At 40.5% G+C, this 23,984-nt stretch overlaps 1 long non-coding RNA gene across 1 annotated transcript in view; it reads right to left on the bottom strand.

Moving 5' to 3' along the window:
• Positions 1-5,283: 5,283 nt before the first annotated feature.
• The window catches only part of LOC128562441 (uncharacterized), a 68,703-nt gene continuing 50,002 nt past the window's right edge, over positions 5,284-23,984 (bottom strand). Inside the window, exons 2-3 of the long non-coding RNA XR_008373423.1 lie at positions 6,039-6,167; positions 5,284-5,553 (exon numbers count right to left, since the gene is read on the bottom strand). This is a non-coding gene — a long non-coding RNA (uncharacterized LOC128562441). The remainder of the gene's footprint in view (positions 5,554-6,038; positions 6,168-23,984) is intronic.

Raw genomic sequence — 23,984 nt, 5'->3', positions numbered from 1 at the left:
ATTTTATTGCTGTGGAAGAAGAGGAGAATGAGCGTTAGTGACAATCCACAGTTTATATCACATTACCGTGGGGCATAGAAGCAAGAAGGGGAAGTAGGAGGGAAAGAAATAGGAAGTTGACTTCATCAGAGAACCATGATAGTCAGTGTAAGATCCACATCAAAGTGGTCCAGGTACATGGCCTCAGCTCATTCCAGGCCATGGTGATGCTCAGCATTCACAGATACGTACGTATCATAGGTAGCAATGACCTGGCTCTACCGGACTGTCTGATTTGGCATGAGCTTAATAAAAGCTTTGTTCATAATGCAAAACAGAAGCACAATCATGTCCTCTGGGCAGGAGTTTGGAGAGGCTCCCCCAGGAGCATATCTACGACAGAAGATTGATTGCAAGGCGGCCCTTCCCCATGGACCCAGTACTAATAGGTCTTATTCAGAGTCTGAACAGGGCTGAGCTTCCAGGTAAGGCCTGAAAATTCCAGCTGGCATAGAAAGGAACCAACATGAACAAAGGTGAATGATGTCACTGCCTCCTTTTGCCTCTCTGGTAGGGAGTGACAATGAAACAAAGCACTAGGTTTGACATTTCACAAGTCACCAAATTCTACCCACCTTTGTCTTTCCCAAAATAATTATGCACAAAAGAGCCCTCAATTTCCCCATCTGCATCACTGGACCCTTTAGGAAGTGCATCGGATATCCATTCACAAACCCCAGACCCTCTCTGTAATGACAACAGTCGGTCTCAGCACAAAGAAAGTTGAGCAGTGTCTGCAAGCAATGTGTGTGTGGCAGACGCACAAATATGTGTCCAAATGAATTTTATCCAAAACGTATTAGCTGATAACATGTGCCCCAAAATCAATATGAGAATTATCTCCTCCACACAATTGGCACAAAAGAAGGAAATTTTCAGCATCCCTTCAACATGGCCCAGCTATTGTCAACCCTGGCGTGCGATATAATTAATGCATAAGTGACTACACATCAGGATTTCGATTTGCACAATTATGTGCATGGACCATTTTTTCCCCTTTATGGATCCTCAGCACTTAACTTACTCAATGGTTTTTATTTGCATTGATCACATTTTATGGTATGATTAAATTTGTATGGAAGAGAACCAATTAGTTTTGTTTTACACTTATTGAATGCACTTTAGAGTCAGACAAATTAACTCTCCACAGTTAGGTTAATTTATCCAGTGGCAGGAGGCTTGAAGGGCCAGGTAGGTACTTACCCATAGCTGGGTAGGGTGGTCATGGGGGACAGGGTCTGATGGAGCTGGGCTCCTGAGAAATGGACAAAGTGTCCTGCATCCCACCAGCCAGGAAGTCTCTGTGGAATCCAGTGAGGTTTCTCTAAGAGAAAGAACACCAGGCTTTTAGCTCCGTCTACATTTCAGGAGCCCATCAAGCTTTGTCTGAAAAGGAAACCTTTTCCCCTACAAAATGAAAGAGCAATGGAGTAGAAATCAGTCCTAGTGCCCCACCTCAATTACTTGGTAACAGAATCCAAGCTCATACCACTCACAGTACAACAGGAAGTCGAGAGACAAGGTGTTGAGGCAAGGAAAGCAACTTTATTTGGAAGACCAGAAAACCAACAAGATGGTGGACTGGTGTTCCAAAGAACCATCCTACGTTTGTATGAACTTTAGGCTCCTTTTATTGTTCAGGGAAGGGAGAAGAAGAGAGGATTGAGGAATGTGGCTACGTGCTCTGAGGCAGGCTGTACTGAAACTAATGAGGGGCTGTGTGCTTCAGGGCAGATTGTTTAATTCAGAAGTTACAGGTTAATGAGGGATGGTCAGTCTTGGTGTCAGGAAGTCTGTAGCTGAGGCTGTCTGAATCTCAGCTCCCAAACTTTGCAGAAATTGCCACCATTTCTTGAAAACAACTCATAAAGTCTAGCAGTCAGTTAAAAAGTTCCAGGGCTCTGGTCATCACATCCTAAGTCTAAGATCAGTCAGTGGTTTCTTCTGAGGCCTCTCCCCTTGACTTGCAGACAGCTTCTTCCTTGCTGCAGCCTCTCCTGGCCTGTGCATCCCTGGTGTCTCTCCTTGCTGCGTCCAAATTTCCTCCTCTTATAAAAATACTCAGATTGGATTAAGGCCCACAATACGGGCCTCACTTTTACTTAATCACCTCTTTAAAGGCCCTATCTCCAAAAACAATCATATCCTGAAGGTTATGGCTTAAAAATATGAATTTTACAGGACACAATTCAGTCCAGAATAGCACCACTTTATATTACATATTTATCTGCAATCATAAACTCCACGGGAGACTTTGTTTTCCTCACCACATAAACCTAATACTTAAGACAATGCCTGGTACATAACAGGTACTAATAAACACTTGTCAAATGACTGAATGAACAGAGCTTGGTATGACAGTTTCAATAGATCCTGCCTCCAGCACAAAGGCATCCATAGACCGAAGACCCTTCGGACCACTGCCCCAGAATCAGCTTCTGTTGCATTTTCCCTGTGACCCCAGAATTCAGAGAAAGCCCTGGGACTGACTTATTTGGTGTTTTTATTCCTAAAGCCATGGAAACCTTGAGCTTCAGGATTAAAGGGGAACTTAGCATCACTGGATTCGACTTACTCAGCAGTGAAAGAAACTCCTTAATGGCATTCTTTTGGGAGGTGGACAGAGTTTCACTCTGTTGCCCAGGCTAGACTGCCATGGTATAAGCCTTGTTCACAGCAACCTCAAACTCCTGGGTTAAAGTGATTTTCCTGCCTCAGCCTCCTAAGTTTGAGCACTCACCACAACTCCCAGCTAATTTTTCTATTTTTTAGTAGAGGTGAGGTCTTCTCTTGCTCAGACTAGTCTCAACCTCCTGAGGTCAAGCTCAGGCTGGTCTTGGACTCTTGAGCTCAAGAAAAGCAATCTTCCCTCCTTGGTCTCCCAAAGTGCTAGGATTATAGACATGAGCCACTATGCTGGGCCCTTTATAGAATTTCTTGATAACTTTTCTATAATCAGCCCCTTACCGCTGGAAGCAGCCAGTTCTATGGGTGAATGGTTCTGACTGTTAGAACCTGTTTTGGGCACGCAGAAAACAAACATTTTTTTTTTTACAAGTGATTTATAACAGTGAAAACTGAAAACAACTATCTATAAGTAGACACATGGAGAGTCCACTGATTTACCCATACAGTGGAGCGGTTTTTGTCAATTCAAATTAATTCATTGTATCTACATGCAATTAAATATGTCTCAAAAAACACAATATTGATATGTGCAATATAATACTATGCACACATACATATATTAACCTGTGTATATTTTATTTTTTTATTCTTAAAGATGGGAGAGGGCAAACTCAGAAATCTGCATATATTTTATATGTATATATGTAACATTATTAAATGTTGTATATTGCATAGTAAAAGTACGAAAACATATAGGAAGGACACATATCAACCTCAGAGTAGGTTGCTTCTGGGGAAGGAAGGAGAGGGGACACCTGAGAGTGGTCTCCAGCTCTATCTGCTACATTTATTTAACAGAAGCTCCAAGTAAATATGGCAGAATGTCAACATCTGTTGCATCCTAATGGTAGGTATACAGTTGAATGTTTATTTTCTGAACTTCTCCAATGATTGATGTCTTAATTTTTCTAATGTATTTTAGTGGACAGGAGAATGTGTCATTTTTAACTCAACTGACATGAGGCTCCACATTCCAGGTACTGATAGAAGCCAGGAGTGCTGGAATAAATTCTCTTTGTCTTCCATGCCATATCTGTGGTCTTTCTAGGCAGGGGGGAAGATGCGAGTGACCTTACCACCAGCCTTTAGGTTGTCAACATATGTGCGTATAAGGTCCAATATTTTGGTTGAATGGCACCTAGACATACAGGCTTGTACTTATTCAGTCATTTAATATTTGTAGAATACTGCTATGTGAATACTCATATTCTTCTCCTCCAGGCCCATAGTCTAGTGAGAGAAATAGATACCTAATCAGGTAACTAGGGGCAGTGCTGAGCTGGAGAGCTTGCACACAGAGGAAGATATGACTGACCTGCCTTAGGAGGAAGTGGAAGATGCTCAGCTAGAAAGATAACCCCTAGGGGAGCTTTAGGGAATGACTTGGGCATTCCCCAGAGGGTAAGGCATGAAAAGGCTCCCAGGCAGAGGCCGAAGGAATGAAAAGGAATGGCTCATGTGGTGTGGTGGTAGCAGAGGGGCAGGTGATAGGGAAATAGTGGAGGATGGTGAGTAAAGCCTCCTGTCACTCATGTCAGTGTCTTCACATGTGGTTGTGATTGTGTGTGTTTTTTATATTGTCTCTTGTAAGACTTGATACTAGCAAATAATATAAATAGGTGAGTATAAAGGTAGCTGGGGACGAGGTTGTTCCCTCAACTCAGTGAAATTGCAACTTACCTGCCCGTGTCATTGGAACCACCAATATCTGTTTCCATACACAACAGGTGATATCTGTGTTCTCTTTCATGCATAAAGCTCTGTTTTAGAGTGCTCTGATTTTTGTGTTTAGAGACTTTACAGGCTTCAACAGGAAGACAGTAGGAAATAAATCAGGAGGTGTAGGAAGGACCAGATAATAAAAAGCTTTGGGCTTTATCCTATAGGAATCTGGGAAGGATCTAGGAGCAAGAGAGTGAGCAACTGTGGTTAATCTTTCCTGTTTGTGTTATTGCTTTGGAAACCATGCGGAATGAGATTTGGGGAAGGAAAACCATTGAGGAGGCATTAAACATAGAGTGAAGATAGACTTCAGGCAATGCATGTGGATTATTTAGATTAAGGATTAATCCCTCCCACAACCCCTTAAACTGTGATGTCTCCGTACAGCGAAAGTGTATGACTTGCTCAGTCCCAACACAGTTGTTCCTGGCTACACATCAATCTTTTGAGAGTCTCTAGGAACCCAGGCTCCCTCTGTGTTGTGGCTCTGCCATCTCCAATGCTTGCCTCCCCATTTTACTGTGCTCATCTATATCAAATCAGCAACCAGGGAAAGTGCATGGGCAAACAAGCATGAGACAGCTTACAGGCCAGGTCTGTAAGTGGCATGAGCCACTTCTGCTCATGTTCTGTTGGAGAGAACTCAGTCACACAGTCACATGAAATGGAGTTAGCTGTGTCCCCAGAAAGAAGAGGTAATGGATTTGCTAAATAGTTTTCCAGCCCATGCCACAGGTCTAAGCAGAAAGGACCAGATTGAAGGGCATATTTTAAAACTACTGAAGGCCACCATAAACACTCTGGATGGGGTTGTCTGCCCATGGCTGGGAGCTCTCAGCAGGTAAGCTGGACCTTCTCCAGGGAGCAAATTCAGAAGCTACTCCATGGGAAATCTTAGAGTCAGCCCCTGCCACAGCACAGGGGCACATGAGGTCAGATACAGAGTCTCAGGGAAATGGATAGACTGAGGTGGAGAGTAGGACTCAGAGGCATAAACCAGGGGGTGTTACTCAGGAGAGACAGAGAGGAAATACTCACTGTTAGGTCCCATGCTTGTGCAAAGTCCAATATGCCAATATTCCAGGGGCTGGAAAAACACAGATTCTGAAAGGCAAAACGGGCTGAAGATCAAAGGCCAAAAAGTCTCCAATACTTGATTTAAAGACTAAGTTTTTAAGACAAGAAAACATGTGTAGCAAGGCTGATCTCTCCATGACTAAAAACCATTGTGTGCCTGTTAGTTACCAATAATTAGCATTTACTATGTTCCAGGCACAGACCTAAGCACTTACATACATTATCTTATTTAATTTTCAAACTAACTGTGTAGAAAAGGAATCCTTATAACCCTGATAGGAATGCAGCCATTTTAGAAAATCAGGCCAGAAACCAAAAATCCCCTCTCCAGCCTCTGGGAGTGCCTCAAGGCCAGAGTTCCTGGAAATACCCTACCCATAATACTGACCCTAAGGATAGGCCCATGATCCCCACCCACAGTAGAGATGAGCCCTTAGTGGTACTCCAGGATTGCCCCCCATTCTAGCTATACTGATAAGTCTAACATGTGTGGGAGCTGAGCTGACACCTACCTGGTCAGTTTCCACTCTGCTTCGCCCCTCTATTAAAGTCTTTCCTTGTTGCTGGACTGGCCTCCTCTCCTTTCTTGCAGACCCTCATGCCGTTTCTATGCCAGAATCTCTCACTCTGGGAAATAGACCCTATGATAAATTCCACGTTATAAATGGGAGAAATGAGACATCAAAAGAGACTAAACAACTTGCCGCAGGTCACTGATTTGCAGTCTGGCATTCAAGCCCAGCAAGTCTAACTTTATGACAGCTGTGCCCCGTCGCCTCTCCAAGAAAATGACTGGGAGCTATGCCTGCCTGGCCTCCTTGAGGAGACTTCTCCTGGGTGACTTCAACATTTTGTTACTGTTTGTGGTGCTTTCCAGTTTTTCATGGTGTGCTCACATCTCTTTTCACCTAATTTGACTACAACCCTAAAGGGTAGTTGTCATGGCGCTCCTCCTCTTGTGCACAAAGGAAGCAAAGCCCAGAGATAACGCATGACACTCCCAAGTTACCTGGTCAATAAGTGACACATTGAATCCAGGTCTCTTGCTTCCTCTGTCAGTGGACCTTCTGCCATAACCACATTTCAAAAAACATGCAGGCATGCAGGGTGCAGAAGAACTTTAGGGGGAATGTGGAGCAGAAATTATAATTGCATCATTTCAAGACACAATTTACGCTTTTCCTTTCCCAGAAAGTCAAACTGAGGCCCAGAAACTTATCTCCAAAGAGAACCATCTACCTGGAACCAAAGTGAGGAGTTTTACTTCTGTCTTGTGCTAAGGCCTTTTGCAGACTCTGGGGGGAACAATGCTTTGATATGTTAACTAGTGTGGGAGGGTGTATTTTCATTCCTAGAAGTTCCTGCTGCTCCAGGTGCTTCCTCTGCCCACACAGCGCTGGGGTGCCAGCATCCTGCCCCAGCCAAGGCATGTTGAGCTCTGACGCTCTGAACACGAAGACTTTTGTGAGTCAAAGACATTCAGTGACCCTAGAATTCACCCTCAAAAACATAGAAAACACATTCCCCAGACCAGATAAACATTTACCAGGCTTGAGGGAAGAAGGAAAATTAGAGGATAGGAAAGTTTGGCTTTGATGAGTCAACAAGATGTGCCCTCCCCGCAAGACTGATTGTAGGGTAGGAACCGGAGGAATTGCAGAACCCTGAGATAGCTGTGGGGACTCAAAAGCAGAGAAGACCCATGTTCTCCATCCCAGAACTAAAGTTTCTGAATATGGCAGGACCCCAGAGCCCCTGTACCAAGCCATAGTGGGAGCAGAAAAGCTTTCTGTGTACATCCTGAGAAGGTGAGCCTGAGACAGGCTAGCAGAGTTGGCCTCAGACCCTGCATGGAATAAGAACCACAGAATCTCTCTACGGGCCCTCAGTGGAGAGGTGGTGTGAACTAAAGCAATTGGTAGCTGGGCAGGAAGGAAGAGACAGCAGGGACCTCTATGGATGGAAGACAAGGCCAGATGGGGATTCCACGCGTCACAGGGGAAACCAGCAGAGAAGGATGACAACACCAAGACCAAATGCTCTGTCTTCTTCCTCCTCTCCCAGTGATACCTGCTGAGGTCTTGGCACCTCCAAATTTAGACGTGACCCCAGGCAGAGGGAGAATGCCCACCTGACTAATGTTCAGTTCTACCAGCTGAGTCAAAATCACATATATTTTTAAATTCTATTTATTCTACTCCTGAGATTATAAGATGAGATTTATACCCACCATATAACTAGGGCCCCTCAACCCCCAGAGCCCAGCTCCACCTCTCAGCTGCACCAAGAGATTCCCAGACTGAGAAGAGACTGGATTTCTGGGGAGATTGGCTCCTTCACTGCCTCCAGCTGCCTATGACAATAACAAATGGCTCTGCTGGAACAGGCGATGGGGTGGCAGGATCCAGGAGCATCCTGGAAGAAGGTCCCTCTGCAGCAGAGTTGCCACTGGCTAGCTGCAGACTAACCACAAAAGTCATGGAGAGATGGAAGGATGCTGGGCCTGACAATTGACATCTTCATCCCTGGATGGGTCGTGGGATTCCCCTTTCTCCTCTTCCAAGAACCCCTGGCCCTCACCTTGTTAGGACCCCTCTCAGCTTGGCTTCAGCAGAACCCAGTATCTTCCATTCTGCTCTTCCTTACTACCTCCAAAGACAACCCTCTGGCTCTTTTCCTAATTTAAGAAAAAAATGCAGTCACAGTGGAGAAAAGAGAGACACAATTATTGTCATCATTGTGATGTTGGTTAACATTGGTAGTGTCTGAGGCATGTCCAAGTGCTTTGCCAGTGTTGTATCTGTTCACCCTCACTACTGACACTATTATTGGCCATATTTGTGGTGAAAGTAATACTATTGGGACCCAGGTTTCCTGACTCCAAAACCCATAAGCTTAACCACTATGTTCATGGTTATTAGAAAGGCTACAGTTTTCAGGGCTCAACTCAGAAACATAACCTGGATTGTGATACCAAAATCATTCTCTATCCCACCAGGTAAAGAAGCTGTCTCTTCCTGGATGGGCCAAGTTATGGGATGGAATAAAGCTGTCCCTGAAGACCATAGGAATCTATACCTACGGTTAAAAGAATCTGGGAACAGTTGTGTTTGGCACGTCATTCTTCTCTACCTGTGTGTTCCAGCTGCCAAAACGTCTAAATGAACACCAGGAGTCAGCTATCCATCAGCTGGCTCACCTCAGCTGCCAGAAGACTATGCAGATGTTTGCCTGGATGAGGGTTAATGACAGCATCACTCACCTGGCTTTCACAGGCTTACAAAATTATACTCTCTATTCCTTTCTAAATACTTTGCATGAAAGAGACTTATGTCCTAGCAGGAGACAGTTTGAAGCTAACTCCCAGAACAGATTACCAGACAGCATTTTCTTGAGCTAGAACTTGAAGAAGTTATTGTGCTGCTCTATAGGGAACAGTTGGGCGGGTGTTGATGCTAACGCACAAAAAATAAATGAACCAGGTTGTAGGTAGGATTATTGATGTCCCATCCATCATTTTAAAGCCAATGATATGACTAAAACCTTGAGGCACAAAGGCCTTTAACTCTTTCATTTGTAAATTGCAGAAACTGGCCAAAACAAACCAACAAGAACAAAACAAAAATAAGAAAAAGGGAAGGAAGAAAGGAGGAAGTGGCCTTGTTAGATCCCGTAACTGAAAGGTCCATGTGTATTTCAGGTGTGGCTGGATCTGGGTGTTTTTAATAATGCCATCAGAAATCTGTCTCCCCATCTCTTGCATCTTTTTCTTTTGTGTTGTCTCCATTCTCTACCCTCATGATGGCAGGTTATTGAATGAAATCTCCAGATTCATATCAACCCAGCTCAGCAGCCCTAATGGAAAGAGTGTTTGTCTTTCCTAACAGCTACTGCAAAAGTTCTAAGACTGACTCATTCATGCAGTTTCTTTTTTTTTTTTTTTTTTTATTGTTGGGGATTCATTGAGGGTACAATAAGCCAGGTTACACTGATTGCAATTGTTAGGTAAAGTCCCTCTTGCAATCATGTCTTGCCCCCATAAAGTGTGACACACACCAAGGCCCCACCCACCTCCCTCCTTCCCTCTTTCTGTTTCCCCCCCCATAACCATAATTGTCATTAATTGTCCTCATTCATGCAGTTTCAATCACATACTCATCCCTACAACTACCAATTCCCACAACTCAAAATGGCCGGCTCTGGCTCTTGAGCTCAATTCTAGAGCCAGAATAAAGTTTGCTTAACCAGATAACAGAAAGTGAGAAATCGGGGATTCTTCCAGTGTAGCAAGAAGAGGAGAAAGTCTGGGTAGTCCACTCCACTAAGGAGGACATGCTGAGGAACCAGAATTGACTGACTACCTCTCTGAGCCAGGAGCTCTCTTCTATGTCAGCCCATAAAGCTTCCCAGCATTCCCATAAAGTACCTTTGATCCTCCCAATATTTTTGTTGTTGTTGAGGAATCTCAGACTCCAAAAAGGCAACCAGTTTGCTCCATGCAACACGGGCTCATGTTCAAAATCACACTAACTAATTTTATTGGCAGGGCTCCATCTTCTGTTCTATGACGTAGCCCAGAAAGACAATTGAAAATCCAATTTTAAAAAGTATCCCCGTTCCAAAACAAATGCTATGTGATGAGATTACTGTGCACTAATTACTATTCTTCTCTGAGCTGTAGGTCCACAGTTGTAAAATGAGAATGTTATCCTAAATTAGTGGTGGTAACCAGTAGCAGAGGAGTTTAGGAGTGACATGGTTTTTGAAAACCTAGAGGATATTTTCTCTTTCAGCCAACAAAACCCTGCCAAATGTGATGTTCTGCTTCTTTTGGACCCAACAAACATAGAATTGTCCCTCAATGACCTTGAGCACTCAGTTTAAAAATCACAACGACCTTGAGCACTCAGTTTAAAAACCAAGGTGGCCTCAGTGCTTTGGGCACATTATCTCGTTTAATCTTTTCTGTTTTTCTTTCTAGTTATGCAACACTTCAGACATATGGAAAATAATGTGTCAGACACATATATACTCTTTTCCAAGATTAAACAGATGTTAACATTTCATCATGTTGCACTAAAACTCCTTGTAAAGAAATAAAATGTTACAAACACTAGTAAACTGCCCCTCGTCAATTTCTCTTATTCTTTCTCTTTTTTCCTCCTTCCCTAGAGTAACCCCAATAATGAACAAGGTTAATGCATGAACATGTTTGTGTTAATTTAATTGTTGTATAGATGTATATACTATATATCATATTTTATATGTGCATGTGCACATAAAAATATGCGTGTACATGTAGAATTTTGTGTTTAAAATTTTTATGTGCGATATCTTTTATTTTTTTTTCTTTTTTTTAACTTTATTCAAATTAATATGAGGGTACAATATTTAGGTTACATTGTTCCCACTTCCAGGGTAAAGTTCCATTTGTAGAAGAGCCCCTCACCCAGGGGGCTTGTTATACAGCCTCACAATGTGCACATCAGGTGAGATCCCGCCTCCTGCCCTCCCTCCTCCCCCTGCCATGCATCCTCCCCTCTCCCTCTTCCCTCTACCCCCTGAACTGGACAATAATGTGTTTTACTGTTCTTAGGAACATGTAATTATTTATGTATTGATTTCATATTAGTATGGAGTAAATTGAATATTTATTTTTCCATTCTTGTAATACTTTACTAAGAAGAATATATATTTCTTTTTTATTATTATTAAATCATAGCTGTGTACATTGATATGATCATGGGGCATCATACACTTGCTTCATAGACCGTTTGACACACTTTCATCACACTGGTTAACATAGCCTTCCTGGCATTCTCTCAGTTACTGTGCCAAGACACTTACATTCCACATTTACCAAGTTTCACATATACCCTTGTAAGATGCACCGCTGGTGTAATCCCACCAATCACCCTCCCTCTACCCACCTTCTCCTTCCCTCCCCTCCCTTTCCCCCTTCCCTCTATTCTTAGGTTGTAACCTAATAACTGCACTTCTCTCAAACTTTTTTTTTAATTCTCATGTCTCTCATTCACTCATTTAAACTGCGATATCATATCCTATTGTGAATAAACCACAACTTATTTATTATTCCCTAAATGAGAGAAATGTTGGTGGCTTTTACATTCTTGCAGTTACAAAGTACAGAAGTAAGAATTCTTAGATAGTTCTCCTTGGGCACATAAGGGAGTTTTTCTAGCACAAACATTTAAAAACGGAATTGGTAGGTAATCAATGTGGACATCTTCAACTTTACTAGGGAATGCCAAACTGCTGTTCCAAGTGGTTTTTACCAATTTATGTTCTCATCAGAAACATGAACTTCTATCTCTCCATGTCCTCACCAATGCTTGTGTTGCCAGATTTATTGATTCTGTCAATCCGAAAAGTACAGAATGGTATTTCACTGTTATATTTTGGATAGACCCAATAGTGGCATTGAGAACATTTTTATAGTTTGTTGGATATCAGATTTCTTTCTTTGAATGGTTTTTACATGTACTTTGACATTATTGGGTTCTCTGTTTCTTAAAGATTTGGAGGGGTCTTAATACAGTCTAGACCAGTGGTTCTCAACCTTCCTAATGCCACGACCCTTTAATACAATTCCTCATGTTGTGATGACCCCAACCATGAAATTATTTTTGTTGCTAATTCATAACTGTAGTTTTGCTATTATTATAAATTGCAATGTAATATCTGATATGCAGGATGTATTTAGGGAACCCCTGTAAAAGGGTCATTCCACCCCCAAGGGGGTCGCAACCCACAGGTTAAGAACTGCTGGTCTAGACGCTAATCCTTTAAAAATTATATGGTCTGTAAGTATCTTCTACTCCCGGGGTACAAGATGCTCTTTGTCACACAGAAGTTTTTATTTAATGTAGTGGTGTCTATCAGTATTCTCTCCTGTGGCTTTATTTTATTCTGTTGTATTTAAAATCCTTTTCACCATCAACCATGTCATAAAAAAGATTCTCCTAGGCACTCTTCTGAAGGTTTTACATCCTTGACTTTCACATGTATAATTTGAATACATCTGGAATACACTTTTTCATAAGTTGTAAAGTTAACCACCTCGTTTTATCTCTTTCCATGTGGATAGCAAGTTGTCTCAGCACTAATAGTTCACTAATTCATAATGTTACGTATTCATACAAAACACCCTTATTACATGAAGGTCTGGGTCTGGTGGATTGGGAACATTGCTCTATTTTGTTGAGTTTTAATTCTGTGTGGCATCTCCAGATATTACATTATTGTTGTGTGTTTACACCAAATCCACCCACACTCTGCTTTGTGACTCTCGGGCAAGGACTTTGCAAACCCCACTTTTGCTTTGCCTGTTGCTCCTATTAGACTTTGCTGGGAGAGGAATAAGGGACTCACTCCTTCCTTTCTGTGTGTGTTTCTGTGAGCATCCCTCCACCCTCACTTCTTCAGCCAGGGAGCAGCAGTTCTGTCATGGAACTCTACCAGGTGCTTACCCAGCTGGCAGTTTTCCCAACTCTTGCCGAGCCAGCTTCATCATGTCCCCCTCAGAGACACCAACTGAGGCATCATCCCTTCAGAACTCCGAGTTTCAGCTTCCTCTGTTCCCTAGTCCCAGACTTAGTAGATGACTTCTGTTGTCACTGGCTCTGTGAAACCTTTGTGTTCCATTTATCCCTCCATTGACTGCTCTCCACCAACAATTGTACATGTAGTTTACAGTTCCTTATATCAAATCCTCTTTGTTCAAACAACTGATGAGGTTTCTGTCTCTTGACTATGCCCTGACTGATACAGCAGCTCTACAGTAACTTTGACGCCTAAGAAGGAAATATTTCAATCTGATAACTTAGATGGCTACTAAGCGACAAGAAAGAGAGAAAGAAAGAAAAGAAAGAAGGAAGGGAGACAAGGAAGAATGTTTTTCTTCTTCAACATTATCTAGGTTCTTTTTGGCCATTTTTTTCCCACATGAATTTTGTAGACCTTTTGGCAATGTTCTACCAAAATAATAATATTATTAATTATAGCAGGCATCGAGATATTTTATAGCAATTGCACAAATGTATAGATAAATATATGAAAAATAACCATCTTAACTAAGATTTACTAATCTATGCACACAGCATTATTTTTCCATTTTGGGGGGTGTTCTCAGTTATTTTTCCATAGGATGTTATATTTTTCTCCATAAAGTTTATATACATCTGCTAGATTTATTCCTAATTAATTTATAATTTTTTGTGATGGTACATTGAATCTTTGTAATTACCTTTTTTAATTGTTTCTAGCTGGCTTTTAAAAGCACAGCTATTTTTTTTTCTGTATATTGAACATGTTTCCAGCAACTTGCTGAACTCTTGTTTTTGTTATTAATGTGATAGTATAGTCTATAGATTTTTCTTTTTTTTTTTATTAAATCATAACTGTATACAATGATATGATTATGGGGCATCATACACTCACTTCATAAACCATTTGACACATTTTTAAATACCCAATGTACACAGCCCTACTATGAAACTAATTTAGTCTATAGATTTTTCTATGTAACCATGTTAGGTATAAATAGCGACAGTTTTGTTTCTTCCTTCACAATTGTTATGCCTGTTATTTCTTTGCCTGTACACGTACAGGCATGTGTTTGTGTGTCTTACTACCGTCACCATGACTCTGTTCAATATTGAGTAGAAGAACTTCCTTTTCTAGCCAAGATGATAAAACAGATACCAGACTTACCTTCTCACCTGAAAAACCTAAAAGAAAATGTAAAATATTACAAAGCAATGGTTCTCAAGACATTGAACATTAGGCAAAGAAGATCAGTCATTTCTGAGAGACAGGAAATAAACAAGGTGAGCCCTATAATGGCCCAACTTATTGGCAAGAGATCTTTCCATCTTTCCAGGTGGGTGACCCCAAGCAGAGCAAGTGACTCTGCTGAATTAAGGAGATAGAGCTGATCCAGGGAGGCCAGGATAGCCAGAGTTATCAGGACAGGATACCAGAGAGAAAGGCTAATCAGAAAGAGATCTCCAAAGGTATTCAGTAGGTGCTTGGTGAGTCTTCAGCTGCCTACCAATCATCTCAGGAATATTAGAAAACTCCTGTGAAGGATTATAGGATACAATATTCAGAAATCATACAAGGCCAGGAAATAATGCCTATTCCCACCATTCATAGAGGGAAAAAAGCACCATTCACTGAGCACTGGGTAGTGTAATCAAAGGGTTTTGCCTCAGTAGTGGGATAAAACTCACCCACAACTAAATGTTAAGTCTCATGTAACAAAACTCAAATGCAAGGCCCAAGAGGATCAAATGGGTTTCAAGTAACATAATAACATCCAAGAACAAAGTTCAAGAGTGGTCATAGGAGGAAAAAAAACATCTAGCACACAATAAGATGACATTTAAAACCAGAAAGCACATCAGAGGTTGCCTATGCAGGAAGGAAGATAATAAATAGCACCAGAAAACATTCGCAGATAACTGACATGTTCATTGATGGATTGTGGTAAAGGTTGCATGGGTATATACACATGTCAAAACATACCAGACTGCACACATTAAATACGTCCTATTTATTATTATAAATATCGATTGTACTTCAGTGAAGCTGTTTTTAAAATAGCAGAAATTATGGGACACAGGCAGCAATAGAGATGTACTGTTGCCAACGCTAAAAAAAAATGTTACTTACATTTCACCATTTGTATATGGTGACTATGAATTTTGGTAAGTGCTTTTGGATGCAAAATAATATGTCCTGTATTCTTCTTGTTAAAATTCTTTCTGCCTATCCTTTTATCTTATGGTGTGTTTTAAGAACTTGGGTCTACTCTTTCTCTTGGTGCAAACTAAGGGATTTCCAGTGCCTAACCTTGAAACAGAAAACCCTTTCAACTGCTATTGAGAGAAATTTCAGGAAGAAGTAAATGTTTCTTCCATCCCCAAAGAGCTAAGGGAAAAACAATAGACTGTATACCTGCATCATGAAACTACTGCAAAAGTGAAATGATGAGAATATTAACACATTCATCAGCTTTACGTCCCTAGTGAGGGTGGAGAATGGTGTGTAAATACCAAACTGTTCTGTTCCCTGTTACTATAAACCTGTATGTGGAAATAGTCACACAAAGGAATCTATTAAGTCACCCAGTCATCAGATATTACCAGTGAAATATAACCTGTACCTTAAATGTCTTCAATTTTAAGCAATTTAAGTTCTTCCTCCATAATTTGTTGCACTGGTAGTAAAATTTAAATTGACATCTGTTTGCTGAAAGGTGCAAATCTTTGGAAGTTTCCATGTGACAGAAGAGGAGCAGGATTTGGTTATTTCCTTTTTTGTGGATAGAAGTATAATAAATTCCATGGCTGTTGGCATCCTCATTCAACCTAAGGAGCTGACAGTCTTTTCTCCTTAAGTAGCAATATTTTTCATCAAGTTTAAGGAACTTTACTCCATTCCAACTCACTAAAACGTTTTTTCTTAATTTCTTCATTTTTCTAAATTTTATAATTTCCTCATTTTTTAATGGTGATTATTATTTTTTTTTAATTAAATCATAGCTGTGTACATTAATGCAATCATGGGGCACCATGCACTGGATTTATATACAATTTAAAATATTTTCATAAAACTGGTTAACTAGCCTTCCTGGCATTTTCTTAGTTATTGTGTTAAGACATTTTTATGAATTTTATAATTCCTTCATTTTTATAAATTTGAGAATTTCATTTTTATAAATTGTACTGAATTTATTGGAAGAATAATGTGGTTTTGTGTTTATATCTTAATACAGTGAACTACGTTAACTAGATATTTTTGGATTTTATTTTTTAATTTTTATTGTATACAGTATATTTAAAGTGCACACTATGACGTTTTGAAATCTTGATATACTTCTACATAGTGAAGTGATTATTACATTGAGCAAATTAACATAGTTAACACACCCATTATCTTATGTAACCACCTTGCTTTGGGTACATGCATGTGTGACAGTATACCTACAATCTTCATTTGAAAATTTTCTACTCATGTCTTTTTTTTTTTTAATTAAATCATCCTGTGTACATTAATGCGATCATGGGGCACCATACACTGGTTTTATAGACCATTTGACATATTTTCATCACACTGGTTAACATAGCCTTCCTGGCATTTTCTTAGTTATTGTGTTAAGACATTTATATTCTACATTTACTAAGTTTCACATGTACCCTTATAAGATGCACCACAGGTGTAATCCCACCAATCACCCTCCCTCCACCCTACTTCCCCCCTCACTTCCCTCCCTCTCCCCCTTCCCAATATTCTTAGGATATAACTGGGTTATGGCTTTATATGAAAGCCATAAATTAGTTTCATAGTAGGGCTGAGTACATTGGATACTTTTACCTCCATTCTTGAGATACTTTACTAAGAAGAATATGTTCCAGCTCCATCCACATAAACATGAAAGAGGTAAAGTCTCCATCTTTCTTTAAGGCTGATAATATTCCATGCTGTACATATACGACAATTTATTAATCCATTCGTGGATCGATGGGCACTTGGGCTTTTTCCATGACTTAGCAATTATGAATTGGGCTGCAATAAACATTCTGGTACAAATATCTTTGTTATGATGTGATTTTTGGTCTTCTGGGCATATGCCTAGTAGTGGAATTATAGGATTGAATGGCAGATCTATTTTTAGATCTCTAAGTGTTCTCCACACATCTTTCCAAAAGGAATGTATTAATTTGCATTCCCACCAGCAGTGTAGAAGGGTTCCCTTTTCTCCACATCCACACCAACATCTCTGGTCTTGGGATTTTGGGATATGAGCTAATCTTACTGGAGTTAGATGATATCTCAAAGTAGTTTTGATTTGCATTTCTCTGATGATTAAGGATGATGAGCATATTTTCATATGTCTGTAGGCCATGCACCTGTCTTCTTCAGAGAAGTTTCTCTTCAAGTCCCTTGCCCAGACTGCAATGGGATCACTTCTTCTTTTCTTGCTTATATGTTTGAGTTCTCTGTGGATTCTGGTTATTAAACCTTTGTCGGAGACATAACCTGCAAATATCATCTCCCATTTTGAGGGCTGTCTGCTTGCTTTACTTACTGTGTTCTTGGCTGTGCAGAAGCTTTTTAGTTTGATCAGATCCCAGTAGTGTATTTTTAAAGCTGCTTCAATTGCACAGAGGGTCCTCCTCGTAACATATTCGCCCAGACTGATCTCTTCAAGAGTTTTCCCTGCACTCTCTTCTGTATTTTTATAGTTTCGTGTCTTAAGCTTAAATCTTTCATCCAATGAGAGTCTATCTTAGTTAATGGTGAAAGGTGTGGGTCCAGTTTCAGACTTTCACAGATCACCAGCCAGTTCACCCAGCACCATTTGTTAAATAGGGAATCTTTTCCCCACTGAATGTTTTTAATTGGCTTGTCAAAGATCAAATAACGGTAAGTAGCTGGATTCATCTCTTGGTTCTCTATTCTGTTCCAGACATCTACTTCTCTGTTTTTGTGCCAGTACCATGCTGTTTTGATCACTATCGATTTATAGTATAGTTGAGGTCTGGTAGCGTGATTCCTCCTGCTTTCTTTTTATTGCTGAGTAATGTCTTGGCTATTTGAGGTTTTTTCTGATTCCATATAAAATGAAGTATTATTTTTTCAAGATCTTTAAAGTATGACAATGGAGCTTTAATAGGAATCACATTAAAATTGTATATTGCTTTGGGTAGTATGGACATTTTAACAATGTTGATTCTTCCCAGCCATGAGTATGGTATGTTTTTCCATTTGTTAACATTTTCAGCTATTTCTTTTCTTAGAGTTTCATAGTTCTCTTTATAGAGATCTTTCACATCCTTTGTTAGATAAACGCCCAAATATTTCATCTTCTTTGGCACTACTGTGAATGGAATAGAGTCCTTAACTGTTTTTGCAGCTTGACTATTGTTGGTACATATAAAGGCTACCGATTTATGAATTTTGATTTTGTAACCAGAGATGCTGTATTCCTTGATCACTTCTAAGAGTTTTTGTAGTAGAATCCCTGGTGTTTTCCAGATATACAATCATATAAACTGTGAAGAGCGAAAGTTTGATCTCTTCTGACCCTATATGGATACCCTTGATCGCCTTTTCTTCCCTAATTGTGATGGCGAAAACTTCCATTACAATGTTCAAGAGCAATGGAGACAATGGGCAGCCTTGTCTAGTTCCTGATCTGAGTGGAAATGATTCCAATTTAACTCCATTCAATACGATATTGGCTGTGGGTTTGCTGTAGATGGCCTCTATCAGTTTAAGAAATGTCCCTTCTATACCCATTTTCTTAAGTGTTCTGATCATGAAGGGATGCTGGATATTATCAAAAGCTTTTTCTGTATCAATTGAGAGAATCATATGGTCTTTGTTTTTTAATTTGTTTATGTGCTGAATTATATTTATAGATTTATGTATATTGAACCAGCCTTGAGACCCTGAAATAAAACTGACTTGGTCATGATGTGTAATTTGTTTGATGTGTTGCTGGATTCTGTTCGTTAGGATCCTGTTGAATATTTTTGCATCTATATTCATTAGTGATATTGGTCTATAATTTTCTTTTCTTGTTGAGTCTTTTCCTGGTTTGGGGATCAGGGTGATGTTTGATTCATAGAACATGTTGGGTAGTATTCCTTCTTTTTGTATGCTTTGGAACAGGTTGAGTAATATAGGTACTAGTTCCTCATTGAAGGTTTCGTAGAATTCTGACAAGAAGCCATCTGGACCCAGGCTTTTCTTTTTAGGGAGATTTTGTATGGTTGATACTATTTCAGAACTTGATATAGGCCTGTTCAACATTTCCACTTGATTCTGGCTAAGTCCTGGAAGGTGATGTGCTTCCAAGTATTAGTTAATATCCATCAGATTTTCATATTTCTGAGAATAAAGTTTCTTATAATATTCATTAAGGATTTTATGAATTTCTGAGGAGTCTGTGGTTATTTTGTCTTTGTCATTTCCGATTGATGTGATTAGAAATTTTACTCTTTTTTTCCTGGTTAGGTTAGCCAAAGGTTTATCTATTTTATTGACCTTTTCAAAATACCAACTTTTTGATTTATTGATCTGTTGTATAATTATTTTGTTTTCAATTTCATTTAATTCTGCTCTAATTTTGGTTATTTCTTTTCTTCTACTGGCTTTGGGATTGGATAGTTCTTCCTTTTCCAGTTGCTTGAGATGTCCCATTAAGTTGTTAACTTCCTCTCTTTCCATTCTATTGGGGAAGGCTTGCATTGCTATAAATTTCCTTCTTAGGACTGCCTTTGCAGTATCCCAGAGGTTCTGATAATTCATGTCTTCCTTGTCGTTTTGTTCCAAAAATTTGGCAATTTCCTTCTAATCTCATCTCTGACCCAGCTATCATTCAGCATAAGGTTATTTAACTTCCATGTTTTTGTATGACTATGCAGATTCCTGTTGTTACTGAGTTCAACTTTTATTCCCTGTTGGTCTGAGAAGATGGAAAGAATAATTTCTATTCCTTTAAATTTACTGAGGTTAGACTTGTGACCTAAGATGTAATCAATTTTGGAGTATGTTCCGTGGGCTGATGAGAAGTATGTGTATTCAGTTTTGGGGGGATAAAATGTTCTATAGATGTCTGCTAAATCCAAATGTTGGATGGTTAGGTTTATCTAAATTTTCTTTGCTCTGCTTCTTATTGGGAGTTCTATCCAACACTGCCAAAGGAGTGTTGAAATCTCTGACTATTATGGATCTGGAGGAAATCAAGTTGCTCATGTTTGTTAGAGTTTCTCTTATAAATTGAGGTGCAGTCTGGTTGGGTACATAAATATTAATATATTAATAATTGAAATCTCATCGTATTGAGTATTACCTTTAACGAATATGAAGTGACCATTCTTATCCTTCCTTACTTTTGTTGTTTTAAAGACTATTGCATCTGCAAATAGAATTGCAACACCTGCTTTTTACTGATTCCCATTTGCCTGAAATATGGATGACCATCCTTTCACCCTGAGTCTATATTTATCTTTTAAGGTAAGATGTGATTCTTGTATGCAGCAAATATCTGGCCTGAGTTTTTGTATCCAGTCAGCCAACCTGTGCCTTCTTTAGAGGATAGTTTAAGCCATTCACATTAATGGAGAATATTGATAAGTCTGGTAAAATTTTGGGTATCGAGTTTTTCAAAAGTCCAGTGGACATTTTTAATCCTTTCACCACTATGGAAGTTGGAGTTTGATCAAAAGTTTCTGAGTGAGTTTACTTTTGTGATAGAAGATTGGGCTGGTCATTATGGAGGATAGGTCTGAGAATATCCTGAAGAGCTGCTTTGGTTATGGCAAATTTCTTCAACATGTGAATGTCATTAAAGTATTTAATTTCTCCATCATAAATGAAACTCAGTTTAGATAGATACAGGATCTGGGGTTGAAAGTTATTTTGTTTTAGGAGATTAAAAGTCAGTGACCACCCTCTTCTGGCTTGAAAAGTTTTAGCAGAGAGATCTGCAGTCATTCTAATATTCTTCCCTTTATAGGTAATGTTTTTCTTACATCTGGCTGCTTTCAGAATTTTCTCCTTCATATTAACTTTAGTGAAGTTAATTATGATATGCCTGGCGGATGTCTTTTTCGAATTGAGTCATGCTGGGGTTCTGAAACTGTCTGCTATCTGAATTTTAGAATCTCTTGGCATATCTGGAAAATTCTCTTTCATAATTTCATGGAGAAGGGCCTCTGTGCCTTGTGAAGCCACTTCATTGCTTTCAGGGATTCCAATGAGGCAGATATTAGCCTTCTTTGAATTATCCCAGAGCTCTCTGAGAGAATGATCCATTTTTGCTCTCCATTTCTCTTCCTCTTTGAGAGTTTGGGAGCATTCAAAAGCTTTGTCTTCAATGTCAGAAATCCTTTCTTCTGCTTGCTCCACTTTGTTACTGAGGGATTCTGCTGTATTTTTCAGAAATTTGAGGACTGCAAATTCTTGCTTCCATGTGTCAAAATCTTTGGTGGTTTTGTCTTTAATTTCATTGAATTATTGAGACAACTTTTGAATTTCTCCTCTTATTTCTAATTGCAACTTTTGAATTGCTCCTCGAATTTCTAATTCCATTCTATTAATCTTGTTTGTGATCCAAATTCTGAATTTGATTCCTGACATCTCAGCTATCTGTTTATGAATGGGGTTTTCAGTTACATCTGCCATATTTTTCCTTTGAGTGGTTGATATACTCTGGTTATTCATGTTGCCAGAGTTTTTTCCCTGATTCCGCCCAATGATTATTTTACAACATTTGACTTTTCCCCTGAATCTTTGCTGAGGACCTGTACAGTGCTATGGCCTGAGAAACTGGGGACATGTTTGGTGTGGTGGGGCTAAGTGGCTCTGTCTTCTTTTCAGCTGGTCTCTGTTCAACCCTAGGGAAACAGTTACTCTGGGTTGAAGTCTCAGCTGTGGAGAAATACCAGCAATTAAGTCACCCCACCCCCTACAGGCAATAATTGGAAAAGGAAAATCAAAGCTTCCTACAACTACACACCCAGGGCACCACTTGGATAGTCCTCGGGTAATTGCCTCAGTTCAAATGGTCCAAATCAATTGTCTTAGTCAGCTCTGTCTCAGGTGGAAGAGTTTAAAAGGTCTCTGGCAACTAGATCACAGGGGTCTGCTGATAACTCAAATATGACTTGCTCTGGTGTTCCGTGAGGTTAGGAGGACCCACCCAGCAAATAGATTAGTCTGGGAGGGTTGATGCCTCCTTCACAACCTTGCACCTCTGTCACCCCCAGTCACTGATAACCCCTCATGGCTGTGACCCTGTTGTCTCCAATGAGCTGATACTCCAGGTGTTTGCACCTACCTGAATCACAAGGAGATCAATGTCTCTTCAGCCAGGCCACTGCTGTCTGCCTCTATCCAGCAGACGAAGGTGTGGCCTGACAACCTCGGGTGCTTGATGGAGGCTGGGGGTGGAGGTGTCCACTCAGTTCCATTCCCACCCCTGATTGGTGTTGCTGACCGAACAGAACAACTTTGCAGAATTTTTTTCTGTCCCTGCTAAATTCCTCTGCAGAAGAGAAGCTGTTTTGAGTTCACAGAACTTGCGCCTCAGGCCCTGTCTTTGCTGTTGCCCAGTAGTTTGTATTCGCAGCACAGTTAGCTGTCAGTTCTAGCCTCCTGCCCTCCTTTGTCTAGGCTGACGATCCCCTGAGGGCCAGTTGCGTCTTAGGCTCAGTAAAGCAGTCCTCTGGGTCAGCCCTGCCCTGGGAGTCTGCAGCACTGCATGTGCATTTTCTAGTCCCCATGCTCCACCCAGGCCGGTACTGCTTCAGGCAACCCTTTACTCACGGGGCCTGCATTTCCGTCCCAGATCTTCCACCAGTGGTTGCCACCTGAGAAGATGCCCAGCCTCCTCTGGTTGCCCAGAGAGACAGAGGGTGTAACTCCAGAATATCCAGGGGTGAGTCCTATTGTTGTCAAAAATGGCTGCTGCTCTGCGCCTTGGGGCACCGCTGCTCTGGCGAGTTCATTCCCTCTCAGACGACCGTCCTCTCCTCACTCCTGTGCTGCAAAATCAGCACTGACCAGCTGAAGTCCAGACCCTGCCTACACCCCTTGAGAAATCACCCAAGAGTCTAAACTCCTGGGGATCAGGCCTCCAGACCTCAGAGTGAGAATGGAGGGGAGTGCTGGGAGCTCAGAATTGCAGGTAGAGAATATATACAGTTTTACACAGTTTTATGCCTGGCAGGAGAGTGCTCTGGCACCCTAGTAGAGGAAGTAGGTCCAGTTTTTAGAGGGTCTTTCCCGTGGAGTATAATGGGAGGACTTTTGAACTCTGCTCATTTATTTATGGGGTACTCGAGCCATTCTAATTGGGGAGATGACTCCTGTCTGCTTGGTGATGGATTTTATACCTTTTGTTTGTATCCTTGGGGTCACAGCTCGCCTCAGTGGGGTTGATGTGCATTCTTCAACCTTCTCTCTTGGCACAGCTCTAATCCACCAGGTTACTTGCTAAATTTCTGTCCTTTAACTCTCCTTCTGGATGGGAGCCTCTGTGGAAAGCTGGCTTCAGTCAGCCATCTTGTCTCTGCCCCACTCTCCCCCCAGATGTCTGCTCATGTCTTTTGCCTGCTTTTCTTTTTTTTTTTTTTTTTTTTTTTGTTTTTTGGCTTTATGGTTGTGACTTTATTGCGTTTTGTTGTTGTTGTTTTTAATTTTATTGTATTTTTTTTTGTAACACACTATGACCCCCAACTCCTCTCTCTCCTTCCATTTGTAATAGGATTTTTTGGTTGTTTCTCACTGATTTGCTTGAGTTCTTTGCAGATTCTGGTTATCAGCCCTTTATCAGATGTACAGCATGCAAATATTTTCTCCCATTCTGTTGGTTGTCTATTTGCTCTTTTGATTGTGTCCTTGGTTTTGCAGACGCCTTT

This window comes from Nycticebus coucang, chromosome 12 (genome assembly GCF_027406575.1).
Source record: "Nycticebus coucang isolate mNycCou1 chromosome 12, mNycCou1.pri, whole genome shotgun sequence".
In the NCBI taxonomy this organism is placed as follows: domain Eukaryota; kingdom Metazoa; phylum Chordata; class Mammalia; order Primates; family Lorisidae; genus Nycticebus; species Nycticebus coucang.
The sequence above is the reverse complement of the archived record's forward strand: the minus strand, read 5'-3'. Positions and strand labels throughout refer to the sequence as shown.